The 15,394-nt window shown below is 41.4% G+C and overlaps 1 long non-coding RNA gene across 1 annotated transcript in view; it reads left to right on the top strand.

Annotated features, from left to right (window-relative positions):
* Nucleotides 1-15,394, top strand: part of LOC106508846 (uncharacterized) — a 148,960-nt gene that overhangs the window by 82,529 nt on the left and 51,037 nt on the right. Inside the window, exon 3 of the long non-coding RNA XR_001305923.3 lies at nt 9,115-9,334. This is a non-coding gene — a long non-coding RNA (uncharacterized LOC106508846). The remainder of the gene's footprint in view (nt 1-9,114; nt 9,335-15,394) is intronic.

Raw genomic sequence — 15,394 nt, 5'->3', positions numbered from 1 at the left:
TGATGCTGGTTCGAACCCTGGCTCAGCAGAGTGGGTTAAGGATCAGGTATTACCACAGCTCTGGCATAGGTCAGTCCCTGGCCCAGGAACTTCCATTTGCTGCGGGTGCGGCCAATAAAGAAAAAAAAATTTCCTCCTTGTCTTCTTCATCCTTCCTCCCTATTGATACACTCCTAGCCTCCCAACAGGGCACCACTTTTTCTCCTACAGGTTTTCTGTGCCCCGTCCCCAGGGCAGAGAACGGAAGGGCCCTTTGGTACTTTCCAGGATGCTACAGCAGGCTAGGTCCTGACCTGGAACATTTGAAGCCTCTTTGTGTCTATTGCTGAGGAAGGTGCTTCTCAGAGGCTGGTACTATTATAAGCTATCCTTATCATTTAGATGTCTGCATGTAATGTCATTGGTAATTTTTTCTTTTTTTTTCCTTTTCTTTTTGTCTTTTCTAGGGCCATTCCCGTGGCACGGAGATTCCCAGGCTAGGGGTCTAATCAGAGGTGTAGCCACCAGCCTACACCACAGCCACAGCAACGTGGGATCCGAGCCGCATCTGTGACCTACCCCACAGCTCACGGCAATGCCGGATCCTTAACCCACTGAGCAAGGCCAGGGATCGAACCTACAACCTCATGATTCCTAGTCGGATTCGTTAACCACTGAGCCACAATAGGAACTCCGGTAATTTTTTCTATTTTTAATTCTGAGAAGGAAAATTTCCCTCTATCCTATCCATTGCCAATATTTAATCATCTAATAAATACATGTTTTCTTATTTCTGTTCTTCGTGAAAGGAAGACACTAATTCAAATTCTTAGAAAAGGGATTACCTTCCCAGAAGAAATGTGCATTTTATCAGGGCCCCTGATCCAAAGACATTAATACCTGTATCTCTTATTCTCTGTAGGGTTGCTGAGGGTGGATTTTGGGGGAAGGGTCTTACCTAGTGGGTCCTAAAGCACGTAGCCATGTGGCTGCCCACACTGTCTTTGTATAAAGTTATCCTGAAAGCTTGGCAATATGAAAGTGCAGCACTGTGTGTAAACTCTGAGGGTCAAACAGTATGTGGCCTCCCAGCTCATGGAGCAAAAAAGGTCAAAGTCTAAGAGGAGCTGATGCAGGAGATGGGGTGATGGTGGCCTCTTGCCCCTGAGACCGGTATTTCGCCATCCTCCCCACAGCTCATGTTTCCATGACCTTCCTTAAGTGGCAATCAAGCAGTGTTGGGTCAATGTCACCATCTGGTGACTAGTGCCACAAAACACCTGACCTGAAAGTTGTTCCTACTTTCTAGAACAAATTAGACAGAACAAAACCCAACTCCCAATACTCTGCTTTTCCTCAAGGATTAGCATTCACAACTTTTCCCTCTTTAATTGTCATATTGTAATAATATTTTCTATTGTGAATACATAACTTTTTAATAGATTACTCTTTTATTTTTTCCCCATTTAAAGCATATACCTTAATAGTTTTCTGCATAGTCACATCACCACAATCCACTTTAGAACCATTTTAAGCAACCCCCCCCCAAAGAAACCCCATTCTCCTTAGCCATCACCCATTCTCCTTAGCCATCTCTGCTCCCTCGCCCCCTCCCTTTACTTCCTGGTCCCCTATATGATTTTAATTTTAAATTAAATTAAATCTTTGAAGGCCAGTTCGATGATCTATTTGCTTTCCTTTTCTTTCTTCTTTTTTATGGCCACGCCCGTGGCATATGGAAGTTGCCAGGCTAGGGACTGAATCCAAGCTGCAGCTGCACCCCATACCACAGCTGCGAAACTTCAACTCCTTTAACACACTGTGCTGGGCCAAGGATTGAATCCACACCTCCACAGGAACTGAGTCACTGCAGCTGGATTCTTAGTCCACTGAGCCACAGTGGGAACTCCCTGTGATCTACTTTCTATGCCTAACGTTGTTTCTATGGGTAAATGTGTTCATAGTTACAAACTATTGAAATGTTAATGGCATTCACTTTTGGTTTGCAGCCTCCTGATAATTTGGAAAAAAAAATATAAACATATATTTGAACACATATCTATATATCATCAAATACATATTTTAATTCAACATCAGGATGCAAAGTGTGTCATTTTCTTTCACCCTTTGAATAAAATATTTTCGGAACCTCCATTTGGCTGTAAAGGCAAGAAATCCATTCTCACTCATTGTTAGACCCTCATTACTGCAATTTGAAAGGGTTAGTCAAAGGTCCAAGGTGTTTCAGGCAAAGTCTACTGTGAAGGGTCCTCTGTCTTTGGCCTTCATGGTCACTGCTGACTGTAGTGGCAGCCAATAGAGGGAAGATGTTCTACTGCTTTGTCAGCTGAGGTGCAAAGGAATCTTTGCCAAGTATTGAGGTTCCTTTCTCAGGGTCAGAGCTGTGTAGATGCTCCAGACAGATGTTCCTTCCCCAGGGGTCCTGCCGTCTCCCCAAAGTGCTTCCTTAGCTGTTCTCTCCCTGTCCTCTCACTGCTCAGTGCCACCTGCCCGGGTGGGGAGGGTCCCCATCCCTCCCTCAAGCCCCCATCTGGTTAGAGCAAGCTCTTTCAGTTCAGGCCACCTTGCATTCCCACTCCCAGCCCAGCAGACCCCGATCCCAGCCTCTCCACCCCCAGAAAGCAGATAGTTTCAAAATCTTTCAGTTCTGAGCTGGGAGTAAAGGAAGCCACAGATCTTCTGGATTTCAGTCCTTGCTTGTCACCAAGGTTGGGTTCTGTGGGAAGAACAAGTACTCCTCACTCTTTCTCACCTCCATATGCACACAAATAAAATAGAAAGTAAGCAACAGTAGCAAAGAAAACAAACACAAATTAATGTGGTATCTTAATAAACTGCCTTTCAATATGGATTATTGTGATGGGACTCTGATGTTCTTAATCTGCTGAGGCATCTTCCACATTCTCAGTCATTAAATGTCACACTTTATGAAATCGTGTCGCTGAGTCTTTGAAAAGAGTAATAGAAAATACTATTTGGATCTCATTTGGTGTCTCTAAAGACACATACCATTCTAATTTTTTAAAACTGGGATAGGGATTATTCCAGAAAGGTTTTCACCTTTGTGTAGTATGCACACTCAAACCCAAAACATTTGAAGCTAATTTTTGAGATAAGAGGCAAGTCTTACTGGCAGAGTTGCTGTCGCTCTCATGTGGTGTCTCCTACAGGTAGGGAGAGATCCGATGCTAATATTTCCTTTCCTTGCTTCCCTCTCCAGATATGACTCCCTCTAGAAGCATTAGCTTAGTCAGAAAGAGTTAAACATCTACAAGGAGCAAATCTATTATTTATCTTCCTTTAAGGAAAATCACTTCTAAATCAGCATATGAACATTGGATAATACATTTAAGAATTGAAGGGATTTTTTTATACATATAATGGTTTTTATTTTTTTCATTATAGCTGGTTTACAGTGTTCTGTTGATTTTCTACTATACAGCATGGTGACCCAGTTACACATGCATGTATAGATTCTTTTTTCTCACATCATCATGCTCCATCATAAGTGACTGAATGGATTTTTTTTTAAATGTTATTTTTCTTTGAAAACCAACTTCCTTCATTTTTCTTGAAAAATTTTGAAAAATCCTGCAGAGCTGGGTGATGATAAATGCAGCCCTTGGCCAGCTTTGCCTGTGTTGGAGTGTTGGAGGTGCTGATGTAGGGTTTTTTGTTTTTTAAGTTATTTCAGGGGATAGAGCTTATTTCAATTTCACCAATTTGGAAAAAAAAAAAAAAAACCACCCCCAAACAGTGCTGCTTCATTTTGGTTGAATAATTCACAAATGGGCAGATGGAAGTACACATATAGCTACAAACTGAGTGTCCCTTCATATAAGCATCCTTCTGTTCAACATTCCTTACCCAGTTCCATCATGGTTAAAGCAATACTTGGGAGGAATGAACAAGATGAGGGTCTTCACTAAAATACCTCATTGACATGGTATTTATTAAAAACTCTTCTTAGTGAAGCTATAGGTCTCTGGAATCTTCTAGAAAAAGGACAGTAATCAGTATCCAGGCATTGTACTGAAAAATAAACATCCAGTGAAAGAAATCTGCTCCTGGTTCTGAGTTTATTTCCGCCCCCCCAAAAAAATGTTGTTTTGGAAAAACACAATTACTGCTCTACTCATTCAAAACATGAACAGAAAATCAGAACGAAGGCCTCTACCATGTTTTCCTGAGCCACTCAGCCCAGGGCTCCTGCAGAGCAGCAGTGGGGGTGGCATGACTCAGGGAATTTGGCACCAGGCTAAACTCTTGGGGCCATCATCTAATTTTCAGTGACCGTGTGAAAATTACTTCAAGGGTCTGTGCCTCTTCTTGCTTTTAAGGTGAGGTGAATAATATCAGCCTCCTACCAAGAAAGTTGGGGGTGAATAGCAAATGAGTACAATTGAAACTGCCTTGCTAATACATTGTGAAGAGCCATGTGAACTGTGAAAAGATAACCCCACCTGATGTAGCATGACTGAAGGTGAGGGATGACACATAGCCTGGTGCATTTTGAGATCTACAGTTCAGCCATGATGTAGCTTGCAGTCCTTTGAAGGCTTTGTCATGGTTTAAGGGCATGAATAACTTGTTTTAGTCCTAAAGAAATGAGACTTTAATGACTTGCACAATCAGGCACGTCAATAAGAATCTGGAAGACCTATGTCTACTTTTAGCTTATCCTAAGAGCGTAGAGGTCTCAGAAGTCCTTGAGTCTACCACTGCCCATACCCAGGGGTAGAGGAACCACATTCCATAAGTAGGGCCATTTCCCATGAGAAGACACTCCCATCTCCTAGTGAATATATTGGGCAGCAATTCTTCCTGATATTGACATGAATTCTGATTCCCTATAACATCCATCTGTTAGGTCTGGTCCTATTCTCTGAAGCAACAAAATCAGTCTATTCCTTCTTTCATATAACAGACTTTCAAATTGTTGAAGTCTCCCATTTTTCTTGAGTTTCTATATTCAGGTAAAATATTTCTGTTTCTGTTCCATATATGACAAGTTGCCTGTAGATTCTCATCATCAGTGACATCTTGTAATCAGCCCAGCTTGTTTTCGTTTCCCTTAAAATGTAGTCTTCAGGGAATTCCCATCGTGGTGCAGTGGAAACTAATCCGACCAGGAACCATGAGGTTGTGGATTCGATCCCTGGCCTTGCTCAGTGGGTTAAGGACCTGGTGTTGCCATGAGCTATGGTGTAGTTCACAGACGCGGCTTGAATCTGGCGTTGCAGTGGCTCTGGCATAGGCCCTAAAAAGACATTAAAAAAAAAAAAAGTAATTTTCAAAAAGGACCAGTACTTTAAGTGGTGAGTTTAATATTTCAAGGTTCAGCAAGGCATCTTTTATTTGAATTTTCACCAAATGGGTACTGATTACCACTATGGATATAATGCTGAACAATATAGACACAAGTCTTGTTCTTATGAAGCTTGTGTTTGGAAATTGTGGAAATGCATGGAAAAGACTCTCCTTCCCCCCAAAAAAGACAGTTACAAAAAGTCAATAAAATACTTCCAAGTCTTGAGAACAAACCAAGAAAAAGAAGAAACTCAGAACCCAGAGCAGAATTCTTGTGGTGAATATGGCTGAATGGAACTCAGTGTCTATTTCCCCTCCTTCCTTTTCTGCATAGCCTGGAAAGCTAACACTGCACATCCCAGACAGCCTTGTAGGTGGGAGTCTGCATAGAAATTAGGTTCCACCAAGTAAATGCAACTCAGGTAGACCCTTGTTAGGGAGTTATTAATGCAATGAAAAGACACTAAATGATTTTAAGCATTGTTTTAGCATTTATATCTTTAACAGGTTTAGATAGCTGGTAAGACTAATTTCTTATTTCTTAAAATTTTTAAGCTTTTTTTTTTTTTTTGGCTCAGTTATCCTTTAGGTGAATTTCAGGATAACTTCATTGATTAAAAAATCCAACCATGGATGATTATAATGAGTTAAGCTTTAAAATTAATGTGAAAATAAGTGATTCAATTTTCCATCCTTGACATATTATTTCTCTCCACTGATATAAATTTCCTCTCTCTTAAAAAATGGAATGCTGGAGTTCCCGTCATGGCGCAGTGGTTAACGAATCCGACTAGGAACCATGAGGTTGCGGGTTCGATCCCTGCCCGTGCTCAGTGGGTTAACGATCCAGCGTTGCCGTGAGCTGTGGTGTAGGTCACAGACGTGGCTCGGATCCCGTGTTGCTGTGGCTCTGATCCCGCGTTGCTGTGGCTCTGGCGTAGGCTGGCGGCTACAACTCCAATTAGACCCCTAGCGTGGGAACCTCCCATATGTCGCAGGAGCAGCCCAAGAAATGGAAAAAAGACAAAAAAGACAAAAAAAAAAAAAAAAAAAAAAAAGGAGTGCTAAGCCAAACATACTAAATATTGCTACAATAAGGAGTCATTGGGGGTATTGTGAGAACTTACAGTAGTGGAACCTAAGCCACACTCACGATTAGAGGCAAGTCTTAGCAAAAGGGACATCTCAGTTGAGTCTTACAAAAGGAATTGGAGTTCACTGGGCAGAGAGAGAGGTGAGGGAAGAGACTTCCAGACAATTTGATCCATTTATGGGGAAATCCAGAGGCGAAAGAGAGTATGGGGTCATGCTTCTAGGTACCGAGGGAGTTTAATATGGCTAGCACATAAATTTCAGAAAAGGGGAACAAAAATGGAACAACCCAAGTAGGCAATAGCCAAATTATGAATAGATTTGTAAGCTGTATTTGGGTATTTAGTGTATATTTGGAGTTTAGATGGCAGAACCAGCTTGAGGAAGTATGAGAAGGGCAGGGATGGTGACGGAAAGGGAGGTGTTAAGTTGAGTGCCCAGGCTTCTGGCTTTGGACCTGAGAGAAGGACTAAGTTTTTCACAGAGACAAGAACAGGAGATGAGTCATATCTGGTGGAGGAAAGATCCTTAAGTCACTTCTGTACATGTTGGATTTGTGGTACCTGGGGACACGCAAGCAGAAATGTCCAGGGGATGTTTGGATTACAGTCAAAGAAGATCAAAACCAGAGATGAGCAATGGAGATGGAAAAACGGATTTTTTTTATCATTGTAACTGAAGGCACAGAAGTGGACATTATCAGTGAAGGACAGTGTGAGGATCAAGAAGTACAAGAGAAACAGCATGTAATTTAGACCCTTTGCTTTGAAGCCCGAGGATAACCTTGGTGACATTAGAAGTCCCATTGCACTGGTGACTCACGCTGCACTCATATAAACCTTCTGACACGTTTCACACAAACTCTAGCAAGGTCATCTGGTTGCAAGTGGCAGAGACCCAACTCAAATTACTTTAAGAAGGAAAAAAAAAAAGAAGCATGAGTTCAAAAAAGTAGGAACTCCAAGGTGAACTTCAGGCATCACTACATCCAAGGGCTCAAAATCTTATTTCTGATGTGTAAACTCCTGTAGAGAATCTCCTATATAACAGACAAGATGAACCCCAGCCAATCCAGCTTATAACCTCAAAGCTTAGCAGTATTGGTGGAAAGAATATATACACATTAATCTTTTTTTTTTTTTGTCTTTTTGCTATTTCTTGGGCCACTCCCGCAGCATAGGGAGGTTCCCAGGCTAGGGGTCTAATCGGAGCTATAGCCACCGGCCTACGCCAGAGCCACAGCAACGTGGGATCCGAGCCGTGTCTGCAACCTACACCACAGCTCACGGCAACACAGGATCATTAACCCACTGAGCAAGGGCAGGGACCAAACCCGCAACCTCATGGTTCCTAGTCGGATTCATTAACCACTGAGCCACGACGGGAACTCCTATATACACATTAGTCTTAAGGAAGGCACCAATTGGTCCTGCCTAAGTCTTTTGTGCAGCCATAATTCAATTGCAGTGGCCAGGAAAATGGAGCAAAATCCTTAGACATCACGGATTAGAATCTCTAAGAAAAATTGCAATTCTTGAAATCCCCTCCAGCCCTTCTGAATCAGAGTATCTGGGGAAGAGTTCCAGGAGTGGCTATTTCTTACAAGCTGCTTGAGTGATTCTCATTGGGGTGGGATAAATAGGGCAGGCTCCAGAACTGGCTGGGATAGGATGCTGCCTAAGAGAACAGGTCTGTGTCTGAGAGGACTTCAGGTCTGTGTGCCCTATCAGTCTCAGTGACGTTGGAAAATGTTCAGGCTTTCAAGTGGACGTGAAATGACTTGGGGTGGAATCTAGTCTGAATCAGTTTATTAAATGTATGACCAGGGAATTCACTTCACTCCCCTGACATTTAGCGCCCCCATTTCAGCACAAAGGAAAAATACTTGCCCAGAAGTGTTGCACAAGGTTAAATAAAACAATATTTGTGAGGTCTGATTGCCCTCTAGCTTTTACCATTACTCAAGCTCCCCAACCCCATGACAAACCTTCCATATTTTTTGAGGTCCCTAACACTGCACTTCCAGGATGCTAAACTCTGCCTACCTGCCCAGACCCTCACTGTCTCTCTACTTCTCAGCTTCCCTACTCAGTGGCTCAGGGAACTTCCTGATCTCCATCTTCTCCAACTCTAAACCCAGGATACAAACACAGAATTTATTCTCGGAGTTCCCGTCGTGACGCAGTGGTTAATGAATCCGACTAGGAACCATGAGGTTGCGGGTTCGGTCCCTGCCCTTGCTCAGTGGGTTAATGATCCTGTGTTGCCGTGAGCTGTGGTGTAGGTTGCAGACACGGCTCGGATCCTGCATTGCTGTGGCTCTGGCGTAGGCCAGGGGCTACAGCTCCAATTAGACCCCTAGCCTGGGAACCTCCATATGCCGCGGGAGTGGCCCAAGAAATGGCAAAAAGACAAAAAAAAAAAAAAAAAAAAAAAAAAAGAATGTATTCTCATGTACAATCTGATGAAAGTGACATTGTCTCAAGGTGAAAGCTGATCGGGCTTTTAGAGAATGCCAGATTGCAGGAGAAATAGCAATTATCACTCTTTTCCAGGAAAAAAAACATCTCATATAAAGAACCTGATAATAGACTGACTCATGAGACCCCTCCTTAAAGAGCCACGTTTGGATAAAATAGACAAAAACCCACAAATGCTGGGCTATATTCTCCATATATTTGGTTCTTCATTATGTTTTAATTTTTTTTTCAGGTGCCATCTTGGGAGAAATTAAAAAAGCAAAGAGGAGACAGATAATTGACTGGTAATTTAAAAAGAAGATGACTCTGCTTATGAGAGCCCTGATGGTGTCGACACAGCACACATTAGAAATGGGACAATGAAAGAAGTGGTGTCAGTGGTCTGTGAACTCATGCCCCCCATAAGTACTTCCCCGGCTCTCAGAATGCTCCCGAATATGTGTGGGGAAGAGGTTTGTACAATTGCTCTTATGTGAAAGGACAACCTTTTTAGCTTCTAACTTTCTTGGATATTAAATGCACTGTGCTGTAGTTGACATATTTTGCACTGCTGTGTGCTTTCTGGTTTGGTGCCAGAAGATAAGCTACTGGAACTGTCACCCAGATCACCCAAAGACCTTTATTCTATGCTTTGTTTCTAACAGCTAAGTGGCATTTTTCTTCTAGAGAGCTCAAAGTGGTGGCAAGATACTATTTTGGTATAGTATAGTAAAAATACCATATTACTGTATTTTTTTCCTCCTTGTATTTTCTTTGTTGAAACAGCTCATAGGTCTGGACCTTCCTGTCTCCAGAGAGGAAGAGGCAAGATAAACTTAGAAAGCCTGGCTTTAGTTTCTATATCCTAAGCCCTGGAGGGAGGAGAACATTTGTGGGTTTGGGGAAAGTGACCTTTGGGTAAAGGATTCTGCAGATGAGAAATATTCCTCAGGACCCAGAACCCAGGGCTGTGGGAAAAGAGGTGGGTGAATTTGTGCCCACCTTCCTGGTCATGCTTTGGGTCCCAGAAGCAGAAGGGACCAAGGCAAAGCATGACCATGGGGATCAAGGTGGTTCCCTAACCAGACTCACAAACTCAGTGTATCCAGGTTTCCCGTAGGTAACATACAGGTGAGCTTTGTATGTGGTGTGAGTGGGGGAGAAAACTCTAGATCGTGTGCCTTGCCCATGTGTTTTCAATGGACAACAATGAAACTAGCTGCCAGCAGAATCTTCTCCCAGGTTCAGATTTATAATATAGATGCCATCATTTTTCCTTTTGCAAATGTTCTGTTCTACTTGGAAGTCAAGGCTGGTGCCACTTAAGGGGGTTCCTGCTGCAAGGAGTTTAAGAGCATCCTCCTCCTTTATATGCAGGACATCAAGGGCTCCTGACATTGCAAAAGTTTCCCTTTAAGTGACAATAGGAACCCAGAACAAGGTCTTATGGACCTCTCTGTGGGTAACTCAGAAAGGCCAGAAAATCTAATTGACACTTAATGAAGGCACATCTATGAGGGCCTAAGTTGCTGTGGTCCACATGTATGGTCTTTGGAACTTTAACATGATTCCAGAGGTGGAATATTTGCAGAAGTGGAAGGATAGGCATGTGTCCCTTACACTGAAGACTTTAGGTACCACTTCTCTCAGCTGGACTCCTGAGTTGTTGCAGCCCCTCCCTCCTGACATTTTGTTTCGTTTTCTACTTAAACCCTTCACACTGGTGGAGAAAAAAAAAAATCACTCAACTCACGGATGTTCAGCTGGTCTTTGAGTTTTGCTGGGAACTCTGGACTGTCCCGGTTATTTTTCTTTTTGCCATTGTCTGTGATGACAATTCAAACCACCTACTGTATGGCCTCCTCCCTCTGGCTCAATAAATGATCTTGTTTTCTTCTTGTTCTAGATTCTTCTCTCCTGCCTCCGTGGCTGCCTCCATGAGTTTTTTTTTTTTTTTTTTGCTTTTTAGGGCCACATCTGCAGCTCCCAGACTGGGGGTCAAATCGGAGCTGCAGCTGCCGTCCTATGACACAGCCACAGCAATGCCAGCTCGAGCCATGTCTTTGATCTGCATTGCAGTTCATGCCACCACTGGATCCTTAACTCACTGAGTGAGGCCAGGGATCAAACCCACATGCTCATGTTTACTAGTTGGGTTCTTAACCAGCTGAGCCATGATGGGAACTCCTCTCACTAAAACTTTTGAAGTAGGCTTCTGGCCGGGCTTATTGCATCTCATCTGGGTTCCCACTAGTCAACAGCACAGTCTGAGAGATCTCTCTGAAACAGATGAGCCAGTGATTTCTCTTAAGGGCCAAGAGTAATTATTTTAGGCCTGGGGAACTCTATGATCTCTATTGCAAGTATTCAAATTTACTTTTGTAACACGACATCAGCCATAGACAATATGTAAAAAATAGGCATGGATGTGATTCAATAAAACTAGTGACAAAACAGGCAGTGGACCAGGTTGGGCTTGTGATACATGGATTGCTGCTACCTGTTCTGAAGTATAAACTTGAACACATTCTTCCCATTGCCTTTAAAATAAATTATAACTTCTTGAAAAACAGCTTAAGAGCCCAGCCAGACTGCTTACCATCCGTCTCCAACACAAACTCAGCTCCAGCCATGTTGGAAGACTTGAATTTTCTGCATCATGTTTTGATCCACAGTGGACCTGGCAGGTCTATTTGGGGCTGATGTTCTTACAACACAAGCTTAAGAGGCATGAACTGAAGAAGGTTAGTTATAGCTCTGTCCTTACTAAAACTGTGATCTTGGGCAAGCCTCAATTTCTTCATTTATGCAAATAAATGGGGATCATTATATTATCTTGGAATAATAACATTAGCTCTCTCTTACGTAATTCAGTTGCTTAAAAATAAATGGTGTAGTGAAGAGGAAAAGCACTCATAAGTGTAAAGCATTGTATCAATGTCCATCTTGTCTACCTAGGCTTGGCCAGTCCCTGCCTCTTCTTTCCCCCATTAGACCATCTCAGCCGGTGCTCTCTCTGATCCTGATCTCTGCATCTACCTGCTTTTATGGTAGTGTGGGTCAGCTACAGCTCAGCGGAGCCCTGGAGGATTCAGGCCACCTGTACCCTCCTCAGATCGACTCATTTGTTCCTTTATAGAGCAGCCCACTCTCACTTCCCTGCCCAGCCCCAAATCTGGTGATGGAAGGTCTGGCCCTGTCCCCACCCATTTCTAGAGCAATTTCTCACTCCCATGAAGGCTAGTTAGAAAATGACCTCCCTCTCTCCCTCTGTGTGTGTGTGTGTGTGTGTGTGTGTGTGTGTGTGTGTGTGTGTGTGTGTGTGTGTGTGAAACAGAGTTGGGAGAGGTGGTGACAGACAAGGGGAAAATCAGGCTACTCACTGTACCTGGACCTCTCTTGTTCCCTTGCTGTCCTAGGAGGGGACAGTGCATTTCCAAATGGAGGAATTATGGACTGAGCAGATTGTAAGGAAAAACAAGTCAAACCAGTGCATCCTTCTGGATCTCGATGCCCTCGGTGGGCCTGGAGATTATTCCCACATATTTACAACACCAGAATGTGGTCCATAATTTAACATCAAACAGGACTTTTTATCTTTATATTTACCTTAAAAAAACTGCTTTATACCTTCTATCTTTGGTTATCTTCTTATTTAAGATTTTTCCGACTCATTCAGGCTTGTTAACTCGCCTATTGAAATTTTCTGAGGGCTCAAAATAGGAAACCAATCTTCCATATTCTGTAAAGTTTTGAAGAAACAGCAGCCCTGACATCTGGGCATTGGGATCAATTACACAAGAGAACACTATAAAGGAACAGAGTAGAGCAGGGCTTTTTTTCACTGTCTCAAACTAGAGCAAATTACTTTTTCATAAACTGGAAAATGTACTTTTTTATGCTTGATAGAATATTCACTTTTTGGATTAAAAAATTACTAAGAACACCATGACAGGTATTTACATACATATATTTCATCTGCTCTGAATGGCACCTCTTACGAAGAATCGTGTGTGTGTGTGTGTGTGTGTGTGTGTGTGTGTGTGTGTGTGTGTGTGTATAAATATATATATAGGATAATATAGAATTTTCACAAAGGAGGAAGTTCTGCAGGCTTTCCTATAATTGATTTTCATTTCAAATTTGATTAAAAATCCATTTTATGGTCTTAATCTTTCTCTTTTCCTGTTTTAAAAAAATTTCTTTATGTGAATTAATTAATTATTACAAATGCTTCCAGACCCTGCATTATGGCAACTACTATATATATATCCCAAGTATTATGTTAAATATTAACCTGCAAAAATAGAGCTACCCAATCTAGTGTTAGATTTTATGGCATCTTGGGAAAAAAAATCTGTCATCTCCTTAAGGTTCTGAATGAGTATAGAAAGGCTTCATTATGAATCAGATATAATAATTATAAACCTACACACCCGACAACACAGCCCTTAAATGTATAAAGCAAAAATTAACAGAATTAAAGGGAGAAATTATTTTATGATAGTAGGCTGAATGCTCCATACCCTACCTTCTGTAATGGACTGAACAGCTAACAGAAGATCAATAAGGAAATTGAGGACTTGAGCAGCACCATAAACAAACTGGACCTGACAGACATACAAAACACTCCACCTGAACAAGCAGAATGCACGCTTTTCTCAAGTGCATTTGGAACATTCTCCAGGATAGGACATGTGTTAGAATACAAAACAAGTCTCAATAAATTTTTAAAGTTTGAAATCATCTGAAGTATCTCCTCTGATCACAATGAAATAAAACTAGAAATCAAAAACAGAAGGAAAACCGGAAAATTCACAGGTTTGAAGAAATCAGACAGTGAGCTCTTAACAAAATTCAGTGCATAACAAGGATTATTATTTGTTTGTTTGTTTTCTCAATTCCAATTAGGAAACTGGAAAAAGACTCTAATGGTTCAACTGGAGATTAGGTACTTTTCCTGGGACAGTCAGCTGGGGCCGGTGTTAGAAGAGGCCAATACTCCTGCAGAGACATAATGGGGTTTGGGTGATATCTCAGGAACAGGAAGGGGAACTGATCAGACAGGATGGTAAGTCTACCACACTGATAGTGATCTGTATAAAGTTTAAAAAGTTCTAATAAAATTAATATTTAAGATACAGATGGAGAAAGGAGGCTGGTGGGATGGGTCCTCTATTGCTCCACTGGGTGAGGGGAAGCTTTGAGCTCTGTCATCCAGGCAATGTTGAGTCTCTGCATCTGGAAGTAGCAATGGCCAGTGAACCCCAAAGTAGGTATCTCTGGCTTTCTCAGCTGGAGAGAATAAAGTATATCCAAATGTCTCATTACAACAATGTCCCCTGAGCTAAACATACAGAGTTAGAATACAAAGAAAAAAAAGAGAGATATAAGAATAGAGATATAACTTAGAGGGATGCCAGAAATACTCTTGTATTTGTGCACATCTTTAGAAGCCTATGGGAAGGTTAGGTTATCAAGATCTGATGATTTTATGAATATCTTTTGCCTTATTTTAATTCTTTCGTATGTATTTCATTTCTTTCCGTCTTTGTCTCTGGAGATCAAATGGAAAGAGTGCTTCTGCATTATAGGAATGTGACTATGAATTAATTCACCATCTAGAAATAGGCAGCTGGAACAAGATCCTTCTGCTATTGTCACTTAAAGGGGAAGACCTGGTAACAGGTAACAAGTCCCTTTCTCCCTTTTGATAATCTCCCTGTTTGTGGTGTCCCTCATTTAAAGGTGCTCTTCTTATCTGGATGCAGCTGAGTGACAGGGAACACACCAGAAGCAGCTCAGAGCAGACAGGAGATGGGTGGTTCTCAAGGCAGAGCTTTCTTTTGTGCAGAATCTGCTGAACTTGCCTCTGTTTCTGGTAATTAACAGACTCTTCTTTACCCTTGTTCTGGGAGAACTACCTTTTCTTGCCCCTGGCAGTGACCAGTCATACTTCTTCAACAGCCTTGTGAAATCCCCAGGAGAGAAAGGATAAGAATAGCTTTCAGCAAATCTATGGCAAGAAGAAATTCTTTTCTAAGGAATTTAAATTAGGAAATATACTGACTTTAAACAATATTTGTGCCATATCAAAACCTGGGTGAAATGTCTTAAAATATTTTAGATTTATTTAAGTTCATTTGATACATAAACTATGTGTCGACTAAAAGAAACCTTCCTGAATACTCTAAAAATATAGATTTTTTTTTTACAATATTGGAGAAAACTTGAATTTTCCTAAAAATCCTCAAACTCTACGTGAACTTATTAAGATTTCATTTTGAAATCACAGATCTAAATTAATTATTCAATTAGTCACTTTAAATTGGAATTACAAGGCTGATCTGTGACCCTAATTGGCTAATTTCTTGTAAACACACTAAGTACAATATATTAAAAGTACACAGATTCATTAACAGAAATATTAATGTGGATTTGATTACTCAAAAATTTCTGTATTTAATTCTAAATCTTTACAGAAGTGAAAGATGCTTATCAAGGAAATAATTATGCCTTTGAAAGCAATTTTG

This window comes from Sus scrofa, chromosome 1 (assembly GCF_054392235.1).
Source record: "Sus scrofa isolate SSC_HxYL_T2T_F1_AM1 chromosome 1, Sscrofa_HxYL_maternal_Yorkshire_Landrace_v2.0, whole genome shotgun sequence".
NCBI lineage: Eukaryota > Metazoa > Chordata > Mammalia > Artiodactyla > Suidae > Sus > Sus scrofa.
Note: the sequence above shows the minus strand (reverse complement) of the source record. Positions and strands in the feature narration are given on the sequence as shown.